The following is a 16,853-nucleotide window of genomic DNA, read 5'->3' as shown; positions in this document are numbered from 1 at the left end:
ACACCTTCGTTTTGGTTTGAGTTGCAGAGTGAACAAATTACATTTATGTCAGTTCTTTAAGACTTGTAGTTGAGCTCTAGAGTTTCAGTCCGTATTTTGAATGTCAAACTTATATCAGAAAATGAAAGGTCCTCACAGAAATAATTATAATCACCCAAAGTTAAATTAGGACGGCTTTAGGTTGCTCTAGAAAGTGATTGCCTAGCCCTTTTGAAATTAGTTTTGTACATATCCTCATCAACCATCGAAATGAAGTTGTAAAAAGTATTTCTCCATTCTTCTTTGTTGTTTGCATTTAGATTTATTGTTAAATTATGTGCTGTGCCAAGATCATGCCAATTTCTATCCACAATAGAGTGATATAAGCAGGACTTGTTTGTGCAGATTACTATCAGGTCTATGCATAACTTTAATAAGATAGTCTTCGTTTTCCTTTAAATTTTTAACATGTACTTACGGAAGCCCAGACTCAACATATATGGCGTAATTAGGCGTGCTACGTTATAGCCGGAAGATTCTTTTGAAAAAGTATCTTTGAATAACTTTCATTACCTCAAGAAATTGGTATCATTACACTAAATTCCCATGACAAAAGCAACTGTTCACAGTAGCCTCAAAAACCTTAAATTTCGATGTAGGGTCCACTAAACTTCTTGAAAGAAAACTTGACCACATCGAGTTTATAGCTGATTTGGCTAGCACTACTTTATCTTTAATATGGTTTATGATGTTCAAGTTATGAGTGATAGTAAAACCAAGGTACTTATACTCGCCGACAACTTCAATCGTGGTACCATCTAATGTCCAATTTCTTACATTATTATCTAAACGGTTTTGAGGTTTAAAAATCATAATTTAAGATTTAGAAATTTTAAGTTTGAGATCCCACGAATCACAATATTTTTTAAGTTTATTTATTTGAAGCTGCAATGTCACAGGGTTAAGAGAGAACTCCACCAGGTCATCAGCATTGAGAAAAATCTTTAAAGTTAAATTACCATAGTTGACGCCTCCCGGTTATTTATTTTCAATATCATTGATAAAAAAAAAACGAACATCAGCGGACTCAATATACAGCCTTGTGGAGCCTGTTTCGGTTTTAAAGGGTTTTGACATAGATAGTTTTTAGTAAAAGTTGTTCATAAATCCGAATAAATTTGGTGGAAAGACCAATAACTGCTAGCTTATGTATAAAAAAGTGATCTTTTGTTGACGGTATCAAAAGCAGCTTTAAAGTCGACGAAAAAAGTGTAAAGAGGTAAAACGTCTGGCAACGATCGTGAGAGCAAAAATTTGATAAATCGTTGAAAGACCCGCCCGTTAGCCAGCTTGATATCGACTTATCACATTATTTCTTTCAATCCAATTCACAAGCCTTACGTACAACATTTGTTCAAACAGTTTTCTTAATAAGCACAGAACTGAAATGCCTCTATAATTGTCTGTTAAACTCGAATTACTCTTTTCAAATATAGGAAATATTGTAGCGAATAGAAAGTAGCTCTTCTGTAAACATTTCGGTTAATAACCTCAACATACGCTCGAGAAATTCAGGAGTTGAATTCTTATAGAATTCGATAGGAATGCCATCCAAACCCGCTGCTTTGTTATTTTTCATTCTACTTAGAGATACCAACATCTCAACCATGGTAAAAGGAGAGTCTAGCTCATCGATTGAAACATTTTGCAGGGCAAAACTGATAGAATTCTGGTCAGGATCTGGCAGTAGTAAACCTTCAAAGTATGTGGCCAGGTCGTCAACACTAATACTTAAAGACGATGACTTGCTGCAACCTCCCAAAATCCGTAAATTGTACCAGAATGACTTTGAGTCTTTACAGTCTACAAGTTTCCCAGCCGCTTCTACACAAATATTTATATATTTTATTCTGTTCAAGGTAATTTCCTCTGTGAGTATCGTTGTCTAGTCAATTCCAAACAATGTCTAAACAATTCATCTTCATACCATTTCAATTTTGGCATCAGTGTTTTAGGACATTTTAAAATGACTATCAGTTTTTTGTTCTGACAGCTTTTTAAATATCAATTTGAATATCACCTTACGCAGATTAAATTTGTTCATTTTGATTCTCATTCATCAAAAGTCACCATAGCCAATTCAACCTCAGAACTAATTTTAATCCTTAAATACACTTTTAAGGCATCTTTGTCTACAAAACTTAAAAACTATCAGCTTCTTTAAATACTTAATATATTATCTTTCAAATAATACAAAAGCAATTAATAAATTCTGGACGGATGAGCAGTTTCAACAAGTTTTTGAAAATATTGAATTACATATCTTTGGAAGTAAAAAAAACTAAACACAACATTATTTAAAAGTTATTAAAAGTTACTTCATTGCCGTTTAAATTATTTTTCGGTGCAAATAAAATATTTCCGAAAATTGTGAACTGTTTCACTATTTACTTGTATTTTCCTCAAGTCTAGGCTAAGTCCTTTTAATACTTTCATGTGTCACAGCATTACATTTTATTCAAGAGAAAATTATAGAATATGCAAGTACTTAACTTTAATTTATGCATTTTGATAAGCCAAGCTTTCTGCCTAAGACTAATTATAAAGATACAATTTTGAATTTGAAGCCTTACACATTTCTTTGGAGTTGAATTTATGCACTGAAAAAAATATTGTGTATTGTTCCATCTGTTATAACGACTTAGCTTTCACTTGTCAAACGTGAAAAGGTAAATGCTTCAAAATGTACAGCTGCTGCATTCTTATTGGAAAATGTAATAAAATCAAAGAAAATTCATAATTCCAAAACATGAAATAAATATAACATTTCAAAATGTACATTTGTTAAAAATGTTAGACAACCAATATTTAAGCATGTTTTATTTTTTTTTAATGTTTAATTAAAAAAATGATTGATTTTCAATGTGATGCAACTTAATTTCAAAAATAGCATGCAATGTTTCTAAATTTACATTTGTCAGAAGATGCCAACTCTTCTTTGCTACATAAACCTGATGATGCTATGACTCAATGAAAATAAAAAAAAAAACATAAAAGTTTTAATTGATGGGTGGAATTTCCATCCGACTTTTATGCGTAGGAACGCAATGCATATATAAACTAAACTAACAACTTTGTAACGAACTCACAAGAGATCTTGAAATACTTTTATTTTCAGTATAATTTTGCATTCATCTTTCAAGGTTGTTATGAATTAAAATGCAAAAAAACAACAGCTTTAAAGAAGATTACTTTTCTTAGCAAATACTAACATACAAATAATTTTATTTTAAGTTGCGGAAAAGATAGAGACCAAAAAGTCAAGAAAAACAATAAAAACATAGCTGAAAAACACGTTTTTTTTTTCATTTTCCAAACATAGATTTTAAGTTGTGTTACTCCTATGTTGTTGTTGTTTTTGTTATTGCTGCTGATTTCGGTCTTGTTTATGTGCAACTTTCTATTTTTCTTTTTGTGTGACAACTTTGAGTTTCCTAATTTGTCAGATCGAAATATACATCTTTTTGTGTATGAACATTGAACAATTCGATAATCTTCAATGATTGCAGATATTTTATTTAATAGTTCAAAAGATAAAGATACATTCACTCACGCTTGAAGATATATCGATATAAATACGTTTGAATATATTCACCAGAAAAAATAAATATAGGTAAGTTTAGTTGGTATAGTTTAAGAGTGCAGTGAATTACCTTTCATTTTGCAATGACTTGCTTGTTTATACTAAAGAAGGCTATAACTTCTTTTAGCACGACCAACAATTTATGTTGTTTTCGTTTTTTTCCTCTTTTATATATATTAATTTTTTTTAAGTTTTGAGTATCATAGGCTTCATAGACTTATAGACACTCGTGTAGCCTATGGTTACATAAAAACAATAAAAACAAAAAATTCGTTAATTTTAAAGTTTGTTTGTATACATAGCTGGTTTATTCGATAAAAAATCGATTTGGGGGATTGGATGGAAGATTGTGAATAGTTAACCTTTGGCATCAATTTATTGAAAGTGGTGGCTCTGGCGAGTTTGTTTAGTTAACTGATTTGAACAGCGATTATTTTCTTCTTATTTTTTTTTTATTTTTGGTAGTAATTTGAAGTGGTGAGGAATCCAAATACTCAAAAAATCTCAATACAAAGTAATATAGACAAAAATGACATCATTGTTAATTCGGAAACTAAACGATGTTAATTACTTTTGTATGCTACTTTAGTTATAAAAACATTGTGTTGAGTGTGCTGAAAGTGAACCATACACATTCCTTCAAACACTATGCATTTTGTAAATTTCTTGGAAGAAAAAATGTCAAAAATTGAATAAAGATGCATTTTGAAAGATTGCGAAGCCAAAGTAATCGATGAAGGAACGAAAACCATAAATAGTAAAAAGTAAAGTTCCGCAGAATTTAGAACACCACTAAATATTATGCCAATTCTATTCTCAATAAAATGGGTTATGCCAAATTACAAAATTATTTAAGCCAAAAGGTTTTTATATACTGAGCCTAAATTTAAAGAAAGAGATGTTTAAAAGTAGTTAATTTGGTTCGAAGAATACAAGTGGAGATTAAGGACATTACCATTAGATACATATTCATTATTTTTGTATTAACAGTTACATTTGGTAAGCTACCGCACAGTTTATATACAGAGATTTGATATTTTTTTATCATATCTTTCTGCTGAAGAAATTTATTAATTCGTACGTAGAATTTAGATAATAATAATTTAAGTAATAATTTTTAAGGAAAATACAAACAAAACCTTCAACACGAATTGAAAAGGGCAGCAACATTTTGACTCAATTAAAATTAAAATGTCTAAACTTTTGTTTAGATGTATGTTAGTTTTACTAACTAACTAACTACTAAAGGTTAGTATAAATAATAATTGATAAATATATTTTAATCCATAGTAATATGTTAGTAAGAATTAATTAATTATTAAATAAATAGATATACACAAATAAATATACTCGTATATATATAAATTAATTAATAAATAAATACATACGTAAATAAATAATATATAAATAAATAAATAAGTAAAGACAAACAATACATAATTAATGAACATAAGAATTATTAATTAATAAATTAACAATTTAACGAGAATATATAAACATAAGTAAAATTCAAACTAACAAAAACATCGGAAAATGGTAAGTGAATCAATTGATTAATGGGCGGATTTTCAAAGGTTTCACAATTTAGCAAGAAGGTGTTTGTCAGCTTATGATTCTTATTGAAATCAATTCAATATTTGCCTTCCCATGTAAGTCTTTGGTGGAATGATATCGTGGAAGGTTAAGCATTATTTTTAGAAGTTTGTTTTGTGAAACTTGCAGTTTTTGAAGATGATTTTTTGCCAAAGAGAAGTATTGCTTGGGAAATTACTTTTTGAATAATCGTTTTATTGTTGTTGCTAAGGAAGGACTTTCTATTTATGAAAGGATATACATTATATACAGCAATGCTTAATTTTTGTAGAGTTTTGGCAATATGTTCTCTGAAAGTGAGTTTTTGGTCTAAATAAACACAAAGATATTTCACAATTGGAAACCCTTTCGATATCAAGTATCGATCAAGAGATCGATTTTTCCTAATCTGTTCACAGACTCTAAATGCCTGTTGAGTAGTATTGTGATGCGTTCAGAATCCAAATTGTTCATTTGGAAATATCGAAAGCTCATCAAAGATGCATAATATTTAACATTTCAAATTTTTTTCGAAAACTTTGCTTATACTACTTATCAAACTTATTGGTCGAAAGCTTGTTGGGAGTTTTGGTGGTTTTCCACGTTTAGGAATCGGTAATACCTGTTTTTTTTTGATAATTTTTGCCCCAGAAAGGGTTTAGCATTCTTTTCCAACTACGAATGTATGCTAAAATATAATCCAGCATTTTGATTACAAACGGTTTCTTGATTTTTTTTTAGTACACATGTCTGTACTGCTTTAGAACTTTGTTTGAGAAAAAATCGACATGAAAATCAACATCTTTTGAAGATACTCTATTCAAATCAGTTGGGATTGTCCTAAACATGCACCTAGTTTCTGATTAGAAACGACTCCAATTAGTATTTTTAAGGTCCAGAAAGTATTGCTCTCTGGTTTTTACTGTTTTGTTCACTTTACAAAAAAAAAGAATATGATCAGAACTTAAATCATTTATGGTTTCGGGGTGAGTAAAAAACGAAGATACATTTGTTAGAAACAGATCAAGAAAAGAAGGTAAACCTCTCGATCCAGACGGAAAATAAGTTGAACTAAACGGAAACAATATGGAAAACGGATACAAACAAGACATATGTATTAGCAAGAACATTACCCCACGAGTTTGCACGGTTACACCCCCATAGCACTAAATTCTGAGCCAATCCACTATTTATCTTAAGACCTTGTTAATTGAAACATTAGACACACATCTCGATGGTCGAGACGTGATACGTTATTAACAAAATACTTTAAACAATAGTACAGTCAAAGAGCTAAAAAAAACATTATAAAAATATAATTTCTAATAATTTTTTCTTGGTATTTTCCTTTAAGATAAACTTTAAATTTTTGTTAGTAAGGTTCTTAGTTTCCTGTTAGATTTTCTATAAATCTAAAACTTAATATGATAGCGTTGTTAATTGTAAATTATTGTATCGTTATTAGAAATGAATTGGTAAGCATTTTTGTCTGTAGTATGTAGAAAATATGAAAACTTACAACTAATGAAATTTGTTTTCAAACATTTTAGATTTATTAGCTTCCCATAGAAAGTAATCTGCCCGATTTAACGAATTGAAAACTTTGACATAATTTTAAATTAAAACCAATTAACGAATTTTTTTATAGGCTCAAAACTGACAAAAATATTTGCCGCCTCGAATATTTTACGGACAAAAAATGATTTCATATAAAAAATAATTGTATGCAGCGAAGAATTTGACATCTGCAAGTTTTTTTTAACAAAAAAAAACATTACTTATTGATACTGCCTTCAAATTAATTTTATCTTATAAAAAATATTATTTTCAACGTTCTTTGACATTCTTATTAAAATAAAAAAAAAATAATTTTTTGTCATAAACATTAAAATCTACAAAAAATGCCACACCATTTCGATTTGAATATCTCGTGAATAAATGAAGGTAATTATTGACTTCAGAATATTTTCAAAAACAAGTAGAAACTGATAAGAAATGGGTTTCGATTCAAGTGTTAGGAGATCAAAGAAAGATATTGATTTCAAATTTGTTATCACACAAAATATTGTTACTTACATTTTGTTAGGGTTTTAGACAATGGATAGACGGGATGGGAAGTTATCAGTTTGGGTCAAATACCATCTTTTTTCATTTCAGATGGTGTTACAGTTTTAGAAAACTATCTCACATTTTATTTAAAAAACAACAACGTTTTATTTATTCATGTTTATATGATAGTTTTCGAACTTTAAAAGTTATTATCTCAAAACCTAATTTCGCCAAAAATCTTCGGATAATTTTAATTCGATAACCAGTTTAAAAACCTTGTTGACCATTTTGATTAATACTTCTTCAAGTTATGAGAACAATGAACGACACTGCATTTAATTTAAAAAAATGTGTATGTGTAAATTGTAAATGGTCATATTGTTAGCTTCTTTTTAAAATCATTTAACATTACCCAATTAATTTAAGTATTTAAGAGTAGAAAAGTAAAAGCGTGATGTAGTCAAACCAGGCAGAGTATTTAGAAAATAGATACAAAAGTATAGATTGATTTTGAAATATTCAAAAATAATATTAAAAAGCCCCTGGAAATTCCTTTTTTTTAAATAGTTATAAAAGAAATTTGTTTAAAGTCATAATTTAGTATTTTAATAACCCAAAGCGCCATCTGAATTTCAATTTCCCTCTTTTTGTATTTCTTTTTGACAACAAAAAATTTCATTCCTATGCACTTTATTCAAATATTTCTGCTTCCTCAGGTTGAATGTCAAATTTAAGAAATATCTATATGTATATAATATATGCCATATGCCATTTTAAACAAATTTTCTATTTTTAACAAAGCAGCACGTATTTGAAAATGCATTCTGTGGCTTTGAATTTTCTTTGGGCACAAAAGAAAAAGAACTAGGTAGAGGTACCCCAACTATCCATTTCGAAGACGTCGACGAAGAAGAAGTATTAAACATTGAACACGCCAACACGTATCGGTGATTGACCCTAAACATCACAGACGAAGACGAATTCGACGATAACTTCGACGACGACAACGACGACGAGGCGGACGTTCGGAAGCGACTTTACAAGTCGCTTCACTTAGAAGTCACTTTGTTATAGGTTTTGTTTTTACTCAATGTAATAAATATTATTATTATTATAATAATTTTTTTTCCATTTCATTCATACTAACAACCAATATGTAACCGATTTGTGAGAGAGTATACGATTATTAATAAGAATTACGTGACAAGAAATTCATGTGCAATCGACAGCGACGACAACGCATATCGCACCGCACGATAAAAGAGCAAGGGGGAGAATCTTATAATAATATAATATTTTTAATGCACTTTCAAGAAAATCGTGTAATGCATTTTCATCAGCAGCGGCTGATGGTGGATCAGAAATGAAAAATAAAGAAGTCAATAAAGAGGGTCATCAAAATACTGGTATAGCATAGTGGTGGATGATTTTAGGTTTTGAGTAGGAGGAAATATTTAAATGTACTTAGCTATGAAAATTTTAAACATTAATATTTTATTATTATTTATTATACATGTGTAAGTATTTTTTTTTTTGGGAAAAACGGCCACCTGGTGAAACAAATTTATGGGTGGTATAACTTACTAAAAGAGGCGGTTAGTAATTAAAATAAAAGAAAGTTGTTGTTAATTTTTTCTCATTTTGATCTAAGTACAAAAAAAAAAACCAACAACAATTTTAACTTATACTCATTTTACAATTATTATTAGAGTTAGTAAATAAATAAAAATCAATTTAAGAATCAATTTTTCAATTAGATAGCAAAACGAGTGTTACGCTTTTTTTTTAAAAACGATCTCTTGAAAATATATGAAATATATAAAGGAAGTGAAAAGCACTAGCTTATACCATCGTTATTGAAAAATATTATATAAATATATATAATAAAACAAGCAATAATTTGCATAAGGATCAGAAAAGTCCTTTTTGTTCCTTCATCCAAAACATAGAATCATGTAATCTTTGTTTACTAAAATGTCAATATGAAAAATGAAAGGAAGTTTATGGTCAGATCTGTTTTTTTAGTAACTTTTTTCAAAACAATATCATTAATCAAGTAATCAAACAAAATAAATTAGGTGCAATATAACTTCCCTGAGGAACACCTGAGGTTACTCTGATAACTTAAGATTTTAATTTATCTATTTTGACCAATTAAGTCCGATTACTCAAATATGAGCTTACATGTACATTCTAAGAATTGAAACTAGAACCCCAGCACAAAAAGCAAATTGACAAAAATTTTATGATATACCTTATCAAAGGCCTTAACAAAATCAGTGAAAGATATGCCTGTCTTGAAATCCTTATCAAAACCTTTTAAACAGAGTTATATACAAAAGTGAAATTAAAAACACAAAACCGTGTTAGGACTCAGCAACTACATTAGATAGATAGATACTTTATTTTTCATAGATAAGGCTTTACAAAAATTTGCGTAACACGCAGCTTGAACAGAGATTTGATTTTTGAAATATATCTTACAGCTGAAAAATGTTATGAAAATTAATAAATACATTTGAATTAAGAAAAACTATATTTGAAACTATGCTAAGAAACCTTCATTCGATATATTTTATAATCAAAACAAAATTACTAGATTAAACTTACAAACTAAAGGAACTTCCAAGTAGGTATATAAGTATTTTAAAATCGAATAATACAACAATAATATTTAAGAAAAAATGGTCAAACAAAAACAAGTTAAGTAGTTATTTTAATCGAAATGAACTTAATAAATAAATAAATAAATATATGAATAAACTAATAAATGAATAAGTGAATAAGTGAATAAATAAATAATAAATAAATAAGTTAATAAAAAAAAAAAACAAATAAACAAATAAATAAATAATAAATACATAGATTAATAAATAAACAAAGAGATAAATGAATAAACAACAATTTTTAAGTACAAATAAATAATTACAGTTTCGATTTTAAAACTGACTGACTTACTAAATTTTGCATTAACAAATTATTTGAATCACTAAATCTTAGATAATAAATTGGGTTGAGAGCTTAAATTTTTTTTGCAACTAGATGAACTCCATTTTCGTAGTGTAAAAGTTCTGTGGAAAAATGAGAAACTTGTTATTGTTTTAAGTGCGTTTTTGCACAAGTTCCCCCATACTGGGCATGCATAAAAAATAATAGCTTGGAAATTCATTTTCAATTTCATACCCAATTTTACTTAAACTGTAAATGGCGGTATCATTGGCCATATTCAGTAAAAAAAATCAATTTTTCCAAAAAAAATATTAAAAATAGGATGGGATGCGACCCACACTGATAACTTCCCATCGCGTCCGTCGATTTGTCTTGCTTAAAAGTTTGAAGGTTTTCGTGTTGTGTTGAAAAATTTGTCAGTTGAATCATTCTTATAAATTTTAAAATTACCAACAATATTTTTCATATCAAGAAATAGTTTAGTTTCAAAATCTTGTTTTGTTAAATATATTTTCCGTCGAAAACAAATTTTTTTCAATTTTAGTGTCATTTCTTAAATTTTTACGAATTAAGTGAATGAAATTAATTTGAGAGATATCAAGAAGCAAACATCAATATTTACCAAATATATAAATTAAAATTAGCTGGAAGTCATGATCTGAAAGTTTTGAAAAGATTTTTGAGTCGAAAATCAATTTTTAACAATTTTTATTAATTTTTTTGTTTAGGTTTTTATTTTTTGAAAGAAAACTGTTAATTCGATTTTTCTCAAAATTTTACTAAATATTAAAAACAATATTTTTGAATAGATAAAAGAAGCTTGAATAGATAAAAGAAGCTAGACAACATCTAAGAGTTTTGAAAAGATATTTGATTCGAAAATAAATTTCGTCCAACTTTTATTAATTTTTTTGCTTAGGTTTTTATTTAAAAAAAAAACTGTCAATTCGATTGGTCGCAAATTTTTTCAGAATGTTGAAAACAATATTTCTTATAATTTAAAATTAGTTGAAAGCCATAATCTCAAATTCTTGAAAAGATATTTGAGTCGAAATTCAATTTTTACCAACTTTGAGTAACGTTTTTTTTAGGTTTTTATTATTTATAAAAAACTGTCAATTCGATTTTTCTCAAAAAAAAATGTTCACCTTTTTTTTAAACTGCTATGGTTAAATAACCACGCACGCAATTTTCTTAAGAGCCCTTTCTGCATCTTTTGCCTTTTTATTTGTATAACAAAATTTATTTGAAATCGATATCTCTTTTGGTTCTTGAGCTATGGACAACGAAAAAAAACGTCGCGAACGTAAAGACGTACAGACGTACGGACGTACGAACGTCCGAAGTCTTTTATTTCGACTCTAGGGACCTTGAAACGTGGAGAAATGTCAAAATTTTCAATTTTACAATAACTTCCTATGGGAAGTTAACAATAGGTAATTTACTAATTGGCCAATAGTTACATACTTTTTGTTTTGATTCTGATTTAGTGATTGGAGAGATGAAAGGTGACCTCTTAATCCTTAAAATACTTGTATTATTTTTATATTGATACTTCCAACATCAATAAAATTACTAGTTGAAAACTGAAGAAGTACATGAGGTGACATGCGAGAATATATTGATCCAAAATAATCCGCAAAAAAGTTACATATCGTTGGTATTACTGGAATTCAGTTGATTATTTGTTTGTGTTAACAAATGTCCAAAAATGTTTAATGTCAACCTTGATTTTTGATAAAGTGTTTAAGATAGAATTATTATATAAAAACTTTTTAAGCACATCCAAATTTTTTTGTAAAATATTTTGTTTAATATACTTAAGACGTTGTCGTGTATGGTGCTTAGAATAAACTTTGAATTTACCCAAAATACCGAATAATCAACCAACAAACTAATTTTATAAACATTGCTTTCGTCATAACTTTTACGAGAAACTAAAAACAATCTAGAACCTTAGAATAATAGTATTGGTTTTTTTTTCGAAAAAATATATTAATTTAATGAAACAAACATTGTTTAAATAAAATGTCTTAGTACTCACAATTTGTAGTCGCAAACAAATCTTTGGTATTTTATTTGTTCTACATAGTGATAAATTTAGTCCTTAGACCTTATTTTAAAATGTTTTTTTTTTGTATAACGTGGTAAATTTTGTAATACTTTAAAGTACTTTAATGTTTCTTACGTGTAAAAAAGCAGTAGTAATATGAAATTGGTCCGTTTTTTTACTAGAAATGTTTCGTATAATTTTTTGAACAAATTGTTTCTGTTTTAAATGAAATTTATAAATAGGAATTTGATAAAATTTGATACATTTTGGAATGAGTAACATTTTTCCCTAAAAACGTTTGGTCTAAAACTTCAACTGAACAGTCTTTTAAAATAAAGATTTTCTATTAATAAATGTTATTCAATTTAAATTAGATACATTCTTGGTTTTTTTTTCTTTAAAAGAGATAAGTATAAAATTCTTAAATGTCAGTAAAATTTTCAACTATGGTTGTAGTGACATAAAAGGTACATAAGTTTCTCATGTTTATCACCTAGACTTATGCTTTAAGTGTTCATAGTTATAAGTGAAGGTTCGTCTAAATCAGTCCTTCCCTTTGTTGTTGCGTATTCAAAATTATCTTGCTGTTATTTTATAAATCTTCTTTCTGTGTTAATTGGTTATTAACTTATTATATGTAAGATAATTTTTGATTGTATTTAAAACTTCCAATTAGCCAATGGTTGTATAAAATAAAAGACAAATTGATTTATATGAGATAGTCTAATGTAAATAAAACTTAAGGAAATACATAAAAAGTTAAGAAGGACCAAAGTACTATTAAACTATAAACAAGGCAAGAGTTAAATATTTCACTAGCAATTAATTTTTGTAAAGAAATATAAACAAATATAAAACCCAATTTTGAAAAATTAAATAATCACGTGCCTCTTAGATTTAGTCATTTTCGATAGTTCATTGGCAAAAATGTAACAAACATCAGACAACAATATGTATTATTCAATCATTTTTTATTTAAATATGTTTGTTCCAAAAATTGTTAAACCTTTAAATTTTAATGAGTCTGTGAAGAGCGTAAATGACTTGACTCCTTTTTTTAATGCAATATGATTAATTTGTACTAATTAAAAATTCCTCTTCTAAATGCAAGGAAGAACTCGTGTTTTTTAACTTAAAAAAGATTCCGGCTAATTTATCTGAGCATACATCACTTCATGACTCACAAAGCCGCAACAAATTCAAACAAAAAAACATACAAAACCTCTTCATCTTCATTTAACAAAAATGTGCATCGTCTTCTCCTCACACATAGGTAAGGTACACATAAATATTATATAACCCCAATCTTATAATAAATATATATTTTTCGCATTCTTTTTGTTTTTTCTTACCTCGAATATACATATAAACAATTTAAATATAAAAAAGTCCCTACACAATTGTACGTACGTCTGCGTATAAGTCGAAAACAAAAAGTAACTACACTCATCAATTTCCACAAGAAGACACCTTGACTCATTACGCACCAGAGGAAATACTCTTACGCAATGCATTTACAATTATTTTAAACATGAAATAATGAAACAAGAAGAAAATAAAACAGAAATATAAAAAGAATACTTCGACAAATTGAAATACAAATCATCAGCTTAACTATACACACACGCAGTTTAAGAAAAAAAACATATTTAATGTTTTTTTTTTTAATTATAATTCTTCATTTGTCTGAAGTGGTAATTACCACCCACCTTCTAACCTGCCAAAACCGCCCACAAAAAAACAAATACTCGCCATATGCACACTTTAAACGACGACGACGACGCTTCGAAGCGACCCAACAACACTCCCGTCTTACAAAGTTACCTTTGCCTTATTTGGTATCTAAACTGTATATTTTATCTTTCTTCATTCTCAACAACAAGTTGAAGTTTTCAAGCAGTTAAAAATATTAATTTCATAAAGTTTGCCATTTAGGGCTGTTCTACCGTTACATTGAACTGTATTTGGATAAAGTGTAAGAATTAAATGACCTTGCAAGAAGACAGACTCACCTAAAAACTTTCGTGATCGTATTCCCAAAGCTTAACTTTAACGATACTTTTATTATGGGGTATGTAAAATCGGATTTATTTTGTATTTTTATATTTATTTTTATTTTCACACAAACGGTATCCTGTGGTAGAGGGCAATTCCGTCCACTTCTAAAAATGTTAAAAGTCAACAAATTTATGCAACCACTTAGCGAATTTGAATTAAACAACCACAAATAAAACAGAAATTAGTTTAAAACGATGATGGCGATGCCAGTGGATAGATATAGTGCATATACTTTTTATGTTTTAATTATTTTCTCAAATATTTTATTAACGAATCGAAATTTTTGTTGTGTATATTTTCTTTTGCAATCTGTAATTTCACTTTTTTGTGTTATTTATTTTTTTTTCTTTGCCTTTGCTTCGCTGGACGACGACGACGACGATCACGATGATGATGATGATGGTGGTAAAACGCTTTCTATTCGTTTATTATTTTTCTGTTTGCTTGCAATTGTGTGTGTTTGCTACACAAATATAATTATAAAAAAAATAATATAATAATTTTTTGTTACTTTCACAACAACAACAACAAAATCAGCTGAACAACGTGCACAAGATATTTAATGAAGAAAAATCGATTTATTGCGGAACGACGAAATGCGAAAGACGAAACGATTGAAATCACGACGTCTAAATATTTAAATTTAAATTATTACAAGACCACTATAACCAATGAATATTAATTGTCATGTTAACTGCTGCAATACGCCACCATATCCACTGTGTGCAATATTTTTAATTTATTTTATAATAATCTCACAATAGTCAAAAAGAAAAAAGGTTAAGGTAGATGGTCAACTAACCATCGTCTAACTCTCTTTCTTTGCTTTGTTTTTCTTTATTTTTTTTTATTTCGATTTTTGATGATTTAAATTCGAAATTTTAAAATTTTTATGACGGAAATTTTTAAAACAAAAAATATATAACATCTATATCACAAAATAAGAAAGAGAGCAGCACCTGGATTCAAAGGTTGAAAATTGAAAAATTTTCGGGAGAAACCAGCGTACTCGACGACTTTCGCGACTCAACTAAACTTAAGTCGAGTGGTAGGAGGAAATCGATGGTAAAACATATTATCGTCGTCGAAGTTGTCTTTGTTGTTGGTATAAGTCTGGCTTGGTCTGGTGGTTAGCTTGAGAAGGTGCATCGATACAAAAAGTTAACATTGGGTCTGGCCGACTGTTATACACGAGAAAAGAAAACTTTTGTATACCACTTTGCTTTGCCAGCAGTGCCTTCATAAAGTCGAATCTTATGAAAGCTATCGAAAACAGTGCTACTTATGATCGTCAGTGTGTGTCTGTGCGTGGTTTTGGCAAGAAAACTTTAATTTTTTGGCTTTACTTGAAATATCTTATTCGTCTCTTGAAAAAAAAACATATAAATGTGTCAATTTTAAAGAGAAACTCTCTCATCTTGTGATGAATATTTTATTCTCTTAAGACATTTGCATATGGCTTTTGCAATTGCACTTTTTTTTGCTGAATTTCTGTGTTTTTATGTTTGTTTTTATTTTGATTTTATTTATCTTGTTATTCTTTTTATATTTTCCTGAGTTAAGCAATACTCGTATTGTGCATTAGAAATACTATTGTTTTTTTTCTCTTAAATTTACCAATTAACATAATTTGTGTTTTTGTATATTCAATGTTTGTTTAATGAGAATTTGTATTTTTGTAGAAGGTACATAACATCACAAGTAGCACAGAATTACTTATTGAAATATTAGATCCTTCTAAAAACCTTACTTTCATTCTTATTTCAAACCGATTTAAGTTCCATTTACGTCCGAAAAAGGCGAAAGTGGGCGGTCCGATAGATAGAATTAAGAAGATCAATTGTTACTTAAGATATAAGTTAAGTAATACACAGTTTCTTAAATAGTTTAATTTAAGTAAAATGTAAGAAAAAGATTTTTAAGATTACTTTTGGTATTACTTTTTAGGTCTTTTTTACTTGCATTTTATTTATTTATTTATTATATACCGTATTTATCTATATATTATTGTAGTTTAATAATATTTTTAATTTGCATATAAAATTATTCTTAAGGAAAAACCTACAAGAAAAAACTCTTATATGATACTTAAAAACTAAATAAAATATCTAATATAAGAGATTAAGAATTAGCTCATTATCATAATAAGAACATCTTCTTAAAAAAATGTCTTGAAAATTATAAATTACAAGCTTGAGGTATTTAACATTAGCCTTATCATGAAGCTTGGCTGTAGAATAATGCCTTGCCAAATTGAGCATTAATTTTAATAATTTGTTTTGCACTCTGAAGCTTTTTAAAGTAAGTTTCAGCGCAGTCAAACCACACTGGAGCACCATAAGTAAGTATAGGCTGGAAAATAGTTTTGAGTATCAAAATGTTATTATGCACACCAAGACCTGATTTGCGGTTTCTCAACTGATATAAAATTCGTATTAAAAGATTAGTTTTGTTAATCGTGTTGGCGATATGTTTGTCAAAAGTCAGTTCCTTGTCAAGAATTACCCCTAGATATTTGCAGTTTTCAGACCAAAAGTTTATCTGTGGCAA

General features: G+C 28.2%; 1 protein-coding gene across 2 annotated transcripts in view; it reads right to left on the bottom strand.

Annotated features, from left to right (window-relative positions):
* Positions 1 to 15,343, bottom strand: part of LOC129951419 (uncharacterized) — a 118,323-nt gene extending 102,980 nt beyond the window's left edge. The window contains exon 1 of one of the 2 annotated variants that reach the window (XM_056063548.1): positions 14,258 to 15,343. The gene's annotated coding sequence lies outside the window, so the exon portion shown is untranslated. The remainder of the gene's footprint in view (positions 1 to 14,257) is intronic. The other variant, XM_056063549.1, reaches the window with a different exon arrangement.
* Positions 15,344 to 16,853: the final 1,510 nt, after the last annotated feature.

This window comes from Eupeodes corollae, chromosome 3, assembly GCF_945859685.1.
Source record: "Eupeodes corollae chromosome 3, idEupCoro1.1, whole genome shotgun sequence".
Taxonomy (NCBI): Eukaryota; Metazoa; Arthropoda; class Insecta; order Diptera; family Syrphidae; genus Eupeodes; species Eupeodes corollae.
The sequence above is the reverse complement of the archived record's forward strand: the minus strand, read 5'-3'. Positions and strand labels throughout refer to the sequence as shown.